Below are 13,472 nucleotides of genomic sequence, written 5' to 3' on the forward strand. Positions count from 1 at the left end.
CATGACACTACAACGCACACCACTACAACGCATGCCATTACAACGCAGTCATTACAACGCATACCATTACAACGCATAGCATTACAACACATAGTACCCTTACACTATCCAACACTTACCCTACTGTTGCACCCCCTGGTGTTAGAATAGTAATTTTTACCCCTACACTATCCAACACTTACCCTAGTGTTGCCCTCCTGGAGTTAGAATAGTAATTTTAACCCCTACACTATCCAACACACTACCCTACTGTTGCACCCCCTGGAATTAGAATAGTAATTTTTACCCCTACACTATCCAATACTTACCTTACATGCAATGTAATGTTATGCGTTGTAATGGTATGCGTTGTAAATGTAATATGCATTGTAGTGGAATGCGTTGTAAAGGTAGTTTCAAAGAATTTGTTGTAATGGCATGTGTTGTAATGGTATGCGTTGCAATAGATGTTGCGGTGTAAAAATTGCGTTGTAAAGGTAGGCGTTGTAAAAGTATGCGTTGTAACATCATACATCCCTAGGGAAAGGATCATTAACTTCTTGAAGAAAAAAAGAAGCAGACAAAAGGTACTGTTTAGGAAGTTAATTGCCTATCATAAATTGATGTTGCTAAGAGAGGCCTCAAACTTAAATATTAGTAGATGTTTTTGGAAATGAATTGCAGAAGAAGTAGGAATTAGACAAGCAACCTCTCCAGTTACTATTAGTGGAGATGTATGGATAGATATATTTCTGGGTTGTACAGCACAGATGGAAATTCTGGCCACGACCCACATGTTAAATCAGCTGTCACTGCAGGGTCAACTAAGGATTATGGCTCACCATCAGCAACAACGAGAAAAAAACTATATATCAAAAGCAAGATCTTCGGCTGTCATGAGCCCCAATAAAATACCAACCACCTTAACAAAGAAAGAAGCCCTGCATTGGTCTGCAACTTTGGTCCAAGTTTGTACATTCTGTTATACTAGTGGAACAATTATATCATCTAAGAGGGGCAGTTTAATAATACCTGTCTATAAAAAGAGAGACAAGTCCTCTCAATTGAAGTATAGACAAATAGATCTACTTGATGAGGAAGGGAAAATCTTCACAAGGAGAATACTTGGATATCTCCAAGGATGGTTAATGGGGCGGGAGATACTGCCTTTACATCAAACTGTTTTAAAAAAACACTGTTAAATGTTAGATCATTTTGCAATAGTATGTGGTAACTGGAAGTCAGTTCGTGTATGCAGCATTCATTGATTTTGCCACTGTCTTTGATCGTGCTGACCTATTTGACGTTATGGCAGAAATGTATTGTATTAGGAATTCCATCAGCCCTTTTGCATTTAATAATTGCCCTATGTTCTTCGACCTGGTGTTGAATCCTTATGGGGGGAGATCTCAAGAATTTACACCAAACTTAAATACAAATAATGGTCTAAAACTGGGGTGTCCCTTGGCCCCAATAATGCTTTTGCTGTATATCTGTGATTTACTGGTTGTACTATCCAATTCTTCACACAACCCTCCTCTGGTCGACGGGCAAAAGCTACCTTGTTTGCTCTACACCAACAACATTGTATTGCTTAATGTGATACCTATAGGGCTACAAAGAAAACTTAATAATTTGAGAACTTGACCTGCCAGTCATTTTTTGCAAATTCATATGACAACAATTGAAATCATTTGGGACATAAAACATCAAAACATTGTTTTCATTGGTTTGTGGGGGAAGTAGTAAAATAGTGCACTTATATGGGGTAAACCATTAGCTTCTAACTAGATGATAAGGCACATATAGCCTGTATTACTCAGAATATAATGAACCAGGCAAATCGACTGCAAAGATTTTATAATGTACTTTGTCATAGACATTTTTTATAGCTCACTAGCTGTTCCTGGCCACGCGTTGCTGTGGCTCAGTCTGGTTAAATGGAACAGAAAGAAAAGAGTAAGCGCACATTCTAATATGTTTAATTTCACAATGCAAGTTTGTAGTACATGTATCATAGCAAGTACTCAAGGTATTTTTGTTTTTGCTGCTTTATATCCAGTTTTTACTGATATCAATTTGATAGATATTTGATACATATTTAAATCACATCACATTAGTTAATATAACAGAAGCAATCAGTACAGATGGTAGATATTGGACTCATCCGTAATATATTACATGTAGTAGAACCGCAGGCCGCGGTTGCATCGTGTTCTTTTAAATTATGTTGCAAACTGAACCAACTCCTCCCCCTTCCCTTCACCCACTTTCTGGTCTGCCATCCTGACACCAACTGTCCATCCTAGTATATGTAGACTATTGTCTCTATGTGTCCCTTGTAGCTGTGCGCAGCAACTAAATCGAAAGGGTCTGTTCGGGCTCTCGATTAAAAACTTGCACGTATTCGACACACGCGTATTCGAATCCAAACGTTTTGTGTATATAAAAACATGCGCGTATTCAAATCCAATGTTGTATCCAAATTTTAAAGAAATCGGTTAAGAACTTTCGGAGATTTAAGATTTTGAACAAACGAACAATTTCATTTTTATTTGTCTGTTTGGGCTTTCGATTAAAAACAAGCACGTATTCGACACAAGCGTATTCGAATCCAACGTAGTGTATAAAAAAACACGCGCGTCTTCGAATCCAACATTTGTCAAAATTTCAAGGCAATCGGTGAAGTACTTTCTGAGATTTAAGATTTTGAACAAACAAATATTTACCTTTTTATTCATAATGATAATGTTAAATTTAATAAAAGATCCCCCTTCTTTATAACATGTGGCTGAGACAATTGGAATTAGGAACTGAGATTTTATGGATTTGGTTGAGAGGAAAATCCTTTGTAAATTTTGCTCTTTAAATACTTCCACACCAGTATGTGTAATCAGGTTAGAACTTGGTTTCACCAATGCCTATATGCTGAGCATGGCTGCAATTTTACCTTGAGAACGTAGTGAACTCTGAAATGAATACTTTGAGGGAATTATCAGCTATCAAAATTGTAAAGTAAATTGCCTTATCTTACATACAGTAAAAGTCTATTATTTACCCTGAATTGGTTTAAACTGGGGAGAATAGTATTTATGAACATGACAAAATCTGAGTTTAAGCTTGTCCTTAAGACCTCTTGCCCAGCTTTTTGTTTGAAAAATTGATGTAGATATTTGCAACAGTAAACATGTGTTTGTCTACATTAGCCCTACCTGCAAGGGAAAATCAGCACAACCATATTTAGAATAGAAAAATATTTGGAATGATCATGTGGTGTGAAGAGTATTTTTTTAACAAGACTGAATCTGCTCCACTGAAGAGTTATAAGTGTTGCATTTAAGAATGACAAATGTAGGAACATTACATATGTGAGTTGTGAAGAGGAGGCATTCAAGATCTAAACCATGTCCTTTTCTGCTAATTGCAGAATGATAATATTTGTATTCCTTTTTTCAAGAGTTTGAAAAGGTTTCGTCTGATGATGTATGCTGCTTTCTTATGTATCCTCAAAACTCCAATGATGTGTCTTATACATTTTTTTAAAGCTTTTTAGATATATATTAAGATTTGTATTTTAACGGTATGACTGTGTAAATCTATCAACATTTGCCCAGCAGTGCTAATTGTACAAAGTTGGGGAGAGGAGTTGGCCTAACGCCTAGGGCACTCGACCTGGGGAACTGGGTCTGAGTCTCTGTAATGACGCTAAAGAAAACCTGTGTATCTGTGCAAATCACTTAATCTCCCCGTGCCTAACATAAACATGAATGTGTGTCCTCATGTAAAGTAACTGGTTCTATGTAAGGCGCTTGATACCCAATTCTGATTCGGGTCAAGTTTGCGCTACATAAAACTCTGCAAAAAAAAAATGTATTTATTTGTATCTCCTCTTTCATGAGTTTGATAAAGTTATACCCAATGATATACATTAATCTCCTACTTCTCCTCAAAGTGGAATGATATGTTTACATTTTTTAGGTTTTTTATTAGATGTATATTGAGATTTATATTCCAAGTTTATGATTATGTAAATCTCATATGAAATCTGTAACCACTTTTTGTGACTTATATATGGTTCTGTCTGATGCTGTGTCGCCTGTGAGCTGTTTTAGACTTATATCTTGGATAATAAAACTAATAATAAACTATAGATTGTCCACAAGAAGTTCCCCTGATGGGGCTGTGCTTTAGCGTCTTCAATCTTTTGTTTAGCTTTTTACAAAGAATTCATCACTTCATATGGGCTACCCTAACAAAATTATTAAACACAATCTAGTTACACTAAAAGAATAATTTACTGCTCAATTTCTGATAACTATGTCACAAGCTGCAGGCAAATCCCCAAAGAAATGTGTGTTAAATTCAAACAGTACCAACCATTTTAAATTCAAGGCAATACACAACAATATCCACAATCCCCTTTAGATAGGTAGAGCAACATCTAAAGAGCAAAATGACACCAAAACAATTACAATTGGATATGACAAACTGTCAGGTCATAGTAGACACACTGCACACCATATTATAAGTGCATAGAAGTCTATGGAACTCTTAATATGCTGTAGAGGACATCTGCCATTCAAGCATATCCGCAAAACTCCACATATGGCTATAAATCATTTTTATTTCTTTTTTTATTGTACAAACTTGGACTGAAAGCTTCAGACTGCTTTACAAGAGCCCCTGACATTTTAGATTTTTAGGTACAAGGAGATAAGTAGATTTTCCCAGAATCACAGGATGTTGAGACAAGGCCATAGCTCAAACCTGGTTCCTGAGTTACACGGTTGGCAGATCAAGCTACTTAGCCAAATCTCTTCCTCAGTAGGGAAAAACATCCACCAGAGTCTCCCTCTTGTCCTTTCTGACCTCTGCTCCACCACAGTTGGCCTAAAATCAATCCTAGATCCCAGTCAACCTAAAATGTAGCTTTCCTTTGGTGCTAAGTTGTTTCTTGGTGCTTTATGCCCAAAACTGATATCTCTCGTTCCCTCTACACTTCTTATAATTAGATTGTACTTAATGAGAGGATTTAATTGTGCTGTTTTCTTTACTTTAAAATTGTTTCATATTGCTCAAACTTAATTCACAATTCTCTGGGTAACTGCCTCGTATTCGCTCCATTGCTACTAGGAGTTCTCTTGGGATTGTGTTTTACCTAAGCAGATTGTGTTCATTAAGTCAAAGTCGCTCCCATTTCCCCCATTTATAACTTAATTGTGCACATTACTCATGAACCGTACCGATTTGAATAATAAGGGATTCAATCTGAGTTTATCTGACAAGGTACTCCATCACAAATGTGACAGAGTGCCTATTCTGTTCTCAAAGGGGGACCAAGGGCTTTTAGACAGGTCCAGCTCAAAGGCCCAAGGAGAGTCTTCAACAAAAAGAGTTATGCAGTCCCTCTGTAGTGAGAGTCACATATAGGGAATATGAACCAACCTGACCAGAGTAGTTCAAGGTTGGGAATCCATTTTACTGGATCATAATGCCTCACACACCTTGTTGGATATCATGCTTCATCATCGGGCTGCTCCTCGTTGGGTCGGTGGTGCAATACCCAACGGGCTCCCTATAGTAGGGGCAGTTTAATGGATATCTTTTTCCAACAGCTGTTAGGTAAAGTGGGGGTGAGGGGCCTATTGTGTGTAGATGAAAGTGTATTTGGAGTAAAGGTAAAATAGGTTTGGAAGTACCTGCAACAACAACTTTAATCAAAGGATCTCCTACCCTAAATAAAAACAAGGTTAGAATGCGCTAAGCTGAGTTTGTCTCAAGTTGTGGCGCTCTTATAAGTGGAAGGTCAACATGTTTCTCGCCAATTGAATAGTCTGCGGGTGATTTGTCAGGACCAAACAAGGGATATACTATCTACAACTAAAACTAAAATGGTGTTGTGGCTGCACACTCACATCAACCATATGACTAACTCGTTGAATACCTGGTAGTGCTGGAACTACCTGCGGAGAGAGAATAGAACACATGGGTAAGCGTAGTTTGATAATTGTGGGTGAGTTCTCTCATATTCCTGTGAAGAGCTGACTCTCAAAATCGTGGTGAGCATCAAACAATTAAAAGCAGTTAAAAACAAGGTGCCACACGGTGAGTGCACAGGGTAAACTAGCATGAACTCAGCCCTTGTGGTACACACAAATATGTAGCAGAGAGCAGAGGGACTTATCTAGAGCTGTGGACTAAACAGGCTTCACAGTACCCTGTAGGTCAAAAACATGAGGGGTTCCTCATGTACTGGGATAAACAAGGGAAGGGAAAAGCCAATGGAAAAGTAGCATTAAATGTATTAGGGTCAGTTCTCACATATATGGTCGACACCTCCCAATTGCATGCCCAGTACGGTCAATTAGATTATACTGTAGATGGCTACTTATTCATTCGCCTGCCACAAACTCGATCAAAAAGTGGGTCACGTTACCGTTAGAGCGCTGTTTACAGAGCTGTGGGAGATCAGGTGTGTGTAATGTTGGAGGCAAAAAGTGCTAACAAAAGTTGACCACAAACGGATTTTGACGGTGTGCGCTGATTAAATGAGCGGTGCGGTTACGAATGCACCTGCTTAGTGAAGTGAAGCATGCTGGCTTGTTATAGCACTAATGGAGTAGTCCTGTGTGGCTGTGCTCAAGATATGTGCCATACACCAAAGGACGTTTATCAGGGAATACAATGGCTTGTGTTAGGAATTTTAGCGGCTGCATACTGTAAGTGTCAACCGTAGCAGCGTTGCCCACAACGATTCCTGTGTGTAGAGCATGCATCATAAATGCATATTATCTGGGTTGGAGGCAGATATAGTACGGCATAAATGGCGCTAATATCCCATCTCTGCGTGGTTTATGATCGATCTATGTGTTATACCACAACAGGTATTTAGCAATGGATGGTTCGTTTAGGAGTAGGCGTTAGCATATCTAATATGTCGACCACAATGCTGTGGCACACAGCACTTACGTCTCGCAAATATGTGTAATAAGGCAGAGTATTAGGATTAGTTGTTGCGGGAGTCGGCCCTACGTATCGCTAATATCACATCCCAGATATATCTACATAACACCAATGAGGGGCGGTGGGTATTCGCATCCTTACGGGCTCTAAGGCACTCAAAAAGCATTAATTCAGATCAGAGTACTCTCTTTAGTGCTAGTTGTACGTAGTCTGTAAACCTACCTAATCCCACCAGGCCCAGGTGGCAGAGTGGTTTGACTGTGCCATGTAGTTAGGCCTAAAGAGTGCTACCCGGGGCGGGGTGTATGTGCGTGGAAGGTGAGTGCATGCGGTGCTAACCCACCATTCGGCCATCTTGGAAGAAGGGATATCAGTGCGACTCATGTTTGGCGGCCATACTGGAAGAAGGTTGTTCGACTTGTCTGAGATTCAGCGGCCATGATGGAGTGGTGTTTCATGCCACCGCTACCAGTACTGGGAGTTGGTGTCAAGAGATAAGCTCCTGGTATGTGTGACATAATTACCCTGGAGTATAACCTCAGAGGTTTGTTCCAGGGATCATAACTAGTGGTCCCCATTAAAGGAAGTAATGGTGTTCACATCATTAGGGGTCTAATTATGCGTGATTTCAGCATTCATCATTGGAAGATAACAGTAGATTCACTAAGTGTTGACATGCTGCCCACTTGGTATATTCTGTCAGGGGAAGTGTCATACTGGAAGATAAGGCATAACAGCCTGGTTCGAATACCATGATGTGCTCTCATCTATGTAAGTGAGTGATGAGTAGTCACACTATCCCGTAATTAGGTAGAGGCATGTGTGTAATTAGTATTCATACTATTTCGTAAATGAGTGGTGGTATAGATATTTGCAGTATTAAGTTATACCCTCAGCGCACTCCAAGGTATATCGTCATTCAATCCTTGGGTGTCTGAAGATCATTGATGTATCCATCTCTGTTCTTTCAGAAAGAGGGCATGTTTGGTGATCTTGGGGAATGTCTCTAGGGCCACCCATTTTAATGAGTCTGGTGAATGGTGTAGTTCTAGAAAATGGGAGCACATTTTTGTATTGGTTCTCAGACACCAAATGTTGCTCCGGTGTTCAACAATGCGTATCTTGAAGGGGCGGGTGGTCATCCCTACATATTGCAGATTACAGGGACAGGTGATCAGGTATATGCAGTTAGATGTATTGCAGTTGGTATGGGCCTGCAACTCCCAAGTGAAATTCTTGGCAAAAGTAATCAATTTACATATTGAAGTAAAGGCACACGCCATGCAAAGCCTGCAGGGATAATGTCCCTTAAATGGTGGTAGATCTCATAAGGTTCTTTGGACAGCCGGTGTCACTTTCTTGGGTCACGTGTGAATTAACATGTCTTTCAAATTGCGCGAGCGCTTAAAAAGCAAAGCGTGGTAGGTCCAGTGTCATGGCTCCTGTGTTGAGTATCCCCCAGTGTTTCCTGATCACTTTGCTCAGTCTGTGGGATCCAGGAGAAATAGTGGTGATGCTCGTGAGTGTGTCACCGGGGGTCTTATCTCTCTGTTCTAGGAGTGCTTCGCGATTATTGTTCCTAGCTCTCTTTCTGCTGAGGGCAATACTTCATGGAGGATAATTACCTGATGCCAGTTTTTTGCCAGTATTCCAGATTCAATTTTAGAAGCCTCAATTTTATTGCAATGTCTCCTCACCCGTAGAAATTGCCCACAGTGGAGGTTTTCTTTTAGGGCACAGGGTGATGACTACTGAAGAGCAGCAGACGGTTGTGATCTGTTGCTTTCCTGTACATAGTAGTTGTCAGAATACCCTGTTCAAGTTTGAGAGTGAGATCTAAGAATGGTATCTGGTTCTGGGAAATGGTACTGGTGAATCTCAGATATGGGTTCAGTGTGTTCATCTAGACACAGAACTGTTCGCATAATTTCAACTCACCTGACCAGAAGATGAGGATGTCGTCTATAAAAGCCTTCCATAGGCGTATGTTTGGCCAAAAAGGATTTGAATCATGGAGGATTAGTACCCCCTCGAAAGCCGCCATGTACAGACAGGCTAAGCTTGGAGCGAAGGTACTCCCCATTGAAGTCCCTTGCGTCTGGTGGTAAAGCTGTCCTTGAAACTCAAAAAAGTTCTCGGTCAGGGCCAAGGTTGCGCACTCAAATGTGACAGAGTGCCTATTCTGCCAAACACTTGGTCGGCTGGCTCAGTTATGAGTCAGGAGGATTGTCAGTTTTCTTGTGGGAATCTCTACGCAGACTTTAATACAGGAAACTTACTCAGATTTCCTGATGGAGGCCATTGGAGTAAGGGCATCAGACTGCCTGGTCTATTTATAGTGAATGGTCGTTTGTCATTTATTCAGCTCATCGCTGTAAGGTTTAACAAAAGAAAATAAAATGACCTCATACACTGGGAGAAAACTCCCAAGGCACGAGCCATTAGGATTATGTTTTTCAGACACCTACTCCCATTTTGGTGTGCCACAGTCAGAACGAAGAGCAGGTGGTGACCCCTAAATATGCCGGGTTGGAGTCTTGTCAGATTGACTGTCATACCTTAAATCAGGACCTCTTTTTGTTATTGCCAATGAAGTTGCCAGTCCCAAAAAATCCAAACAAAAACACCAAGTCCAATCAATCAGCCGATCCTATCATGTATTACTTTAATTATCTTAAAAGGCAACTATGGGCCACCACCAACTATCAAACAAGCCCCAGATAAATCTGTACAGATTACAGAATGGAATTCAATTTTCAAGAAGATATTGTAAACATTTCAGACATTTTCCTTATAAAGAGCTTAGAGTGATTCAATTGTACATGTCAAGTAACTCAGCCCTAATAAAGGGCTATTAGCATTGACATACAGAGGTAGGCTTTCAAAGCAGGGCACACTGACAGATCCCCATACTGAGTATCAGACTTAACTATGTCACTTGATATGGATAATGCTCAGCCTTTGATGCTACTGAAGTGTTCTGTTAAGGTCAATGGTCTCACAGACAAAACTCCAAAATATTTATGTAGTTTACATTTCAATTTTAGAGTCCAACAGCCTCCTACTCAAATTAGACTCTTTTGACAAGTTAAATATTTAGTTTTTCTCCTTATAAACATCTTCTTATTAGGAATATTTCAATCACAGAGGCCCTCCAACTTGCAATAGAGTAATCAGTTATTCTTAACCCGCTGGCTGCTGCCGTCGGGCAACGGTCGTCGCGAGCACTACCTCGGTAGTACTGCGCACGTCCGTTGGCCGACGCGGCCCCACCCGTTTCTTCAAAAGTTCAGCACTGGCGTGGAACGTTCGAAGCAGCCAATGGTTTAAAGCACCTGCCAGCAGTAAACAAGTTCACTGACTTTAGGAAAAAAAGAGTGATTACTCAGCAGAAATTTTAACACATTCTAAACAGAGCTTGTAAAATCACTCAGCTCAGTTTTAAGTCATTCTCTGAGGTAAGCCTAATCATTTCTATGCACACACTTAAGAATTGATAAAAGACCTGATAGTATTTTCATTGCACCAAATTTACTCAGAAGAATCATACCTTACCCCAGAAGAAAGGCTGCATGGAACTTAATCAAGCAGTTGTCATTACATTTCCATGATATTTAAGCGATGCCCCAAAGGAAATAAGAGTGGTCCAATGTTGAATGGCCGGAGCAAAAATTTCCATGATATTTAAGCGATGCCCCAAAGGAAATAAGAGTGGTCCAATGTTGAATGGCCGGAGCAAAAACCTCTCTTTTCATGAGCCACTATAATATTAATCTCTATCCATTAATTTGGCTGAACCAGGAACATTTTCAAAATTTTGGAACAGAAATAAATTAGCAAAGTAAACAATATTTTGTTGCATCCCTTGATTTGCGCAAATTTTTAATAAATTAGAGAGCTTATTTGTTAGTTACACCCATGAAATAAAATGGTGTACTTTGGGCCGTCCATTTAACCCCTTAACCGCGGGGGATATTTCCCCTCCTGTGCGGGCGCCGCGGTGCTCATGACGAGCCCAGTTCGTCATGAGGCACAGTGCAGCTGTGCTCATGCCAAGCTGGGCTCGTCATGACTCCAACCACTCCTGTAGAACGTCTGCACAGGTGTGGAATTCGCGTGCGGGGGAGTGGCGCAGCCGTCATGACGAGCCCAGCTCGTCATGAGCACAGCTCCACTGTGCCTCATGACGAGTTGGGCTCGTCATCAGCAGGCAAGGGGCTAAGGGAGTTATTATATGCTATTTTATACCACGCTCAATTACTACCGGAGTATCCTGGCTCGAAAAGACCGCTGGGGAACCCGTCCTGGCTTTCCCTGTGAGATGGTCCCTACTGGGTATCTCCAAGGTGAAACCAGGCATCCCCGGCGTATGTGGAGGGCCATTGTGGAGATGAGGCAAGCTAATGCCCAGAGTTGCCGAGTGTGATCCCTGGTTAGAGTAGGCGCCGAGGTGAGAATTATTGAGTCCGCTGACCCTGGTCCACGACCCTGCTGCGTTGGGAATTGAACCCTGGTCCCGGGCCATCCTCTGCTCCCGGGTCTGCCGCCTCTAACCAGTGAACCACACCACTCCACAGTTATGAAATACCACTGTTTCTTTCAGATGATCAGATACTTCCGTTCTACTCAGCTTTATGGATATTATTGCCCTCTTTATATTTGAAGGAATACAGCAAGCAAGCAATTCTTTATCTACTGTAACTCTTGAATCTTATGGAGGAGAATGTAATCCTGGAGTTCTCAGGAACAACATAACCCAGGCGTTCGGGGACCAGTGTGGAATGTTAGCTCAGTATTCACCAAAATATGATTTGAATCCCCAATCAGGATTCCCTCATTATTTTTTTCCATTTTTTACTCATATATCGTGCTTTGTTTGTCATTAATAACTTAAGTATTTAAACCTTGAGTGTTTGTGCTCTTTTAAAGACCATTCACACCTCTTTTACATAAAGACATGGAATAAGAAGCATTCCCTATCAAACTATTTGTTATAAGTTAAGCGTCATTGCTTCTTAAAACAATTTTTGTTTAAACTTTTGGCATGCTAAAACAAGCAACATCTCTGATCCTCAAAGCATACCAATTAAAAGCATCCTCCTCTTCATCATAATTAATATGAAATTTAGTAGTAACTGGAAAGTCCCCTAGTTTACTCAATCAGTCTGGATTGAAACAAGTATCTTGTCTCTGCGGGTATGATGTTGAAATTGGAAGAACTCATATATGAGAGAGGTGGAGTTCAAACCCAACAAGCTCTACAAAAGAGCATAATTACCTCTGCCTTCTTTTCACTGCCTTTAAAATCTTTGGTCATGAAAATTCTCGGCAAAAATGAGCACTTAGAGCTCTCATAAAATGAGCACTTGAGCTCTCATCATAAAAGGCACACTCATTTTGATGGATCCGGTAATGAGACTTACAGGGCTATCAAAATATTGAATTTAGCAGAATCACTGCTTGTCATCTTTATTACATCTGCACGTTTCCCCTGTTGGAAGCAGATTAAGTCTCTGCATGGAATATCAGCAAATAACATGCCGAAACGTGCACCGTAAATCCAGTTTCAGCATGGTATTCCACAAATACTCAGAATCCCCAATATTCCCAACACCTCATACCTAACCCCTGTGGGAAATACTAGAACTCCAGTAACAGTGTATCCTGGGATGCATGTAAGTGGGTCTTTTATGGCACTATCATCATGAGGTCATTATTCAATTGATGACTACCAGTGTCAAATTAAAAAAAATACTAAAATTGATAGTCAAAAGAGGTAAGACAACTAAAACACGCTAGCTTCATGGGTCATTCATTTGGGCTGGAAAGTAGCCTACTTTCCAAGTTTCCTTTCAAATTCTTCTCTGGGCTTTCAGGGAGAATATTGATAGGTGGTTAGGAGAGTTCATCAATATGTGATCTGAAAGGTGCAAAGTCTTTCTCTTAAGAGACATACAAGGTCACCTGAAGCACACTATTAATATAGGCGATGATCTCCCAATTTCAGCAAAGAAGCTGCTGTAGGCTTTGAAAGAGTGTGAACATTTCCTACAGAATTAAGAACTGCAAATGACAAACCTGCCTTGGGGTTTCAAGATAAAAAATGCATTGTAGAACATGACACGCAGACATTTGGTGAGGGCAAATGAAAACATGAGGCATTTGAACAAATTACTTCCATCTAATAAATCATGTAAACATGCACAGTTAATTCATAGAATGTGGTTTTAAATTCATATAGTTGCACTGAAGTAATGCAACATTTTTCAAATGAAGAAACACCGAAACAGCTTATGATTTAGCTTGTTCTGAGGGCCCCAGCTTGACCTTTGTGATAATGAGAGGAATGTTTGTTCTGGAGTGAAAGAAGGATGCCTCGAATAATTTACACGTTATCATATTTAGTGGCTGGAAATATATTATTTCTGTGCTTTAAAGAGAATTGAAAATCACACACTTTTTGAATGTATTACCATGTTATGATTGAATGATTCTTGCTTAAATAATAGATTATTTTTGCAGCTAAAGTT

Source organism: Lissotriton vulgaris, chromosome 8, assembly GCF_964263255.1.
Source record: "Lissotriton vulgaris chromosome 8, aLisVul1.2, whole genome shotgun sequence".
NCBI lineage: Eukaryota > Metazoa > Chordata > Amphibia > Caudata > Salamandridae > Lissotriton > Lissotriton vulgaris.